Genomic DNA, 2,822 nt, shown 5'->3' on the forward strand with positions numbered 1-2,822 from the left:
ACAAGTTAACCAACTATAATTCAAAAAACAAAAACCCTTGTCAACACGTATGCACGCCTGAGACCCACATATTGGAACATTTAAAGTTGGCCCCCGGGAATAACCTGGACAATGAGAAGTGAGGAAAGCACAGACTGCAGGCAGATGCAACCCTGCAGCTAAGAAATGATGGCTCAGAGGCAGGGAGAGGGGAGAGAGCTGGCTGTAGCAGGCACTTCCTTTGATCAGGAGGAACAGAGAGCTGTGGGTGGGGTCAACTCAGTAGGGCAAGCAGTGAAGGAGCCAAGTGTCCATGAGTAGATGAGTGGATAAAAAACCTGTGGTTGCCGAAACCGGTTTGGCTCAGGAGATAGAGCTTCGGCCTGCGTTCGATTCCAGGTTCGATTCCAGTCAAGGGCATGTACCTGGGTTGCAGGTGCATCCCCAGTGGGAGATGTGCAGGAGGCAGCTGATCGATGTTTCTCTCTCATCGATGTTTCTGACTCTTTATCTCTCTCCTTTCCTCTCTGTAAAAAATCAATAAAAATATATTTAAAAAAAAAAAAACCTGTGGTAGATCCACACAATGGAACATTATTCAGCCAAAAAAAAAAAACAACCAAAGAAATCTTACCATTTACAACAGCATGGATGGACCTAGAGAATTACTTCCATCATGAGAAATCCCACAGAAGTTGTTATTTCTGGTTATCATTTATGGAAAGAAATAAAATGACCAGATATCCAAACTCACTTTTAGAATATTTTGAATGATTTCTACAAGGTAATGTGCCACTGGGCTCATGGTTTGACCAGGTTCATGGCTTGCTGCTGTTTCATGAGAAAGAGAATTTCTTATGGATATTGTATGAGGGACTGCAACAGGACATGAGAGCCAGTGTGGAGAGGAGCAGCCAATGCTTGGGCATGAAGCCAAGCTCAGAGCTGACCTCAGTCCTCAAGAATATACCTTCCCGGACAGGAGAGATAATAAAAAGAGCAGGAGAAAACCAAGATGGCGGCATAGGTAAACACCGGAGTTTGCTGCCTCGAACAACCACTTCAAAAATACAACTAAAAGACAGAACAGACGTAATCCAGAACGACAGGAAGGCTGGCTGAGTGGAAATTCTACAAGTAGAGATAATAAAATAAGGAATTCCTCTCTAACAACTGGTACCTATATAGACACAAGCAAAGTGTATTTTATTGGAAAAGGAATCACTGGGGACTGGGAAAGTCAATTCACAGTAACCCAGAGTGAAGCCTTTGTAAAGTTTCTGAGGAGAAGATGGCCAGACTTCTTCAAGGCCTCTTCCCATGGGAATAATGGCCTCCTCTCTCTAAATCTGATGCAAATGCTGAATTTCCTGATGTTCTTGTGTGCATGTCTGCTCATGCAAAGCAGACTGGGCACTAGAATCCACTATGGAATTAACTAACAATAAGAAGGGTCCTCAGTAACTGAAGGCCATGCCACCTTCAAACAGTTATGTAATCGCTCAAATGTACAAACTAATAAACGCACAATATTTTAAAAGCATAAAAATAAATAAGTTAAAAAAAATTCACATTTGTATTTCATAAGTTTAATCATTTGTATTTCATGCATTTAATACTAAATTAATCAGGATATATGCAACTATGTATTTTTATGGTTCTTTTTCTTGAAGCATCCTACTGTATTTGGTTAAAGGATATCTATTTGCATCTATTTCCTTGAGAGAATGGAGAAACAATTGTATGAAAACTAATGTGTGTAGGCCAGGGAGGGTTGGGGGGAGGTGGGGTAAGAGATCAACGGAAGGACTTGTATGCCTGTATATAAGCATAACCAATGGACACAAGACACTGGAGGTTAGGGGAGGTCTGGGGAAGGTCAAGGGGGAAAAAAAGGAGACATATGTAATACTCTTTGTAATACTTTAAGCAATAAAACAAAATTTAAAAAAAAGAAAGAAAAGAACACTAATCTGTGAATAAAGACTGAATCTGCAGATGGTGCTATGATATCTTTGTAAAATTCAGTTTTATTTTTAATTTAAGTTTAGTTTGGTTTGGTTAGTTTAGTTTAGTTTAGTTTAATTTAGTTTAAGGGAAACATGATTTCATTATTTAGTTGTTTTATTTATCCAGAGATAATAAAATGGAATTATTTCTCTTTACTTTTGTGTTTTATTATTAAAATGGGAAATATTAGACTTACCACTGGAAAAAAACCCACTATGTTTACTCTTTGTGAATGCTAAGTGCTCCCTTAGATGAAATAATAGTCAGATTTGTGACTATTTTCCTTTAGATTGTTTTGCCTGTCATGCAGCATCAGTTTTTCTGTGACTCTTAACCAACTTACTTTGCTGTTGATGGTCTTTAATAAAATTGCTGCACTGAGAACTGGGTGATAAAGGGGTAAAGATAAACATTTCAACACGAGAATCATTTCAACCACTTCTTTGTAATAATCAGGTAAAATGAAGATGTCCTGGAATTAAGCCACAACAACCTAGGATTAAGACAGAGCTGTCATTGGGAAAACATATTTCCAGCCATTTTTAAATTTAAATTATTTAATTTTTCTTATAAATGTATTATAAAATACTACAGGCCCAGTGCACAAAAATTTGTGCACTCAGGGGTTCCCTCATTCCGGCCTGTGCCCACTCGCAGTCTGGGACCCCTCAGGGGATGTCCACCTGCTGACTTAGGCCCACTCCCCAGGGTATCAGACCTAAGGTGGCAGTCAGACATCCCTCTGGCAGCCCGGGAGCCCTCGGAGGATGTCCACTTGCCAGCAGGGAGCAGGCCTAAGCTGCAGTCGGACAACCTTAGCACTGCTGAGGAGG

At 39.9% G+C, this 2,822-nt stretch overlaps 1 pseudogene; it reads left to right on the forward strand.

Moving 5' to 3' along the window:
• The first annotated feature begins 655 nt into the window (after window positions 1-655).
• LOC106727242 overlaps window positions 656-2,822 on the forward strand; it is a 67,214-nt pseudogene continuing 65,047 nt past the window's right edge.

This window comes from Myotis brandtii, unplaced genomic scaffold (assembly GCF_000412655.1).
Source record: "Myotis brandtii unplaced genomic scaffold, ASM41265v1 scaffold395, whole genome shotgun sequence".
NCBI classification, from domain to species: domain Eukaryota; kingdom Metazoa; phylum Chordata; class Mammalia; order Chiroptera; family Vespertilionidae; genus Myotis; species Myotis brandtii.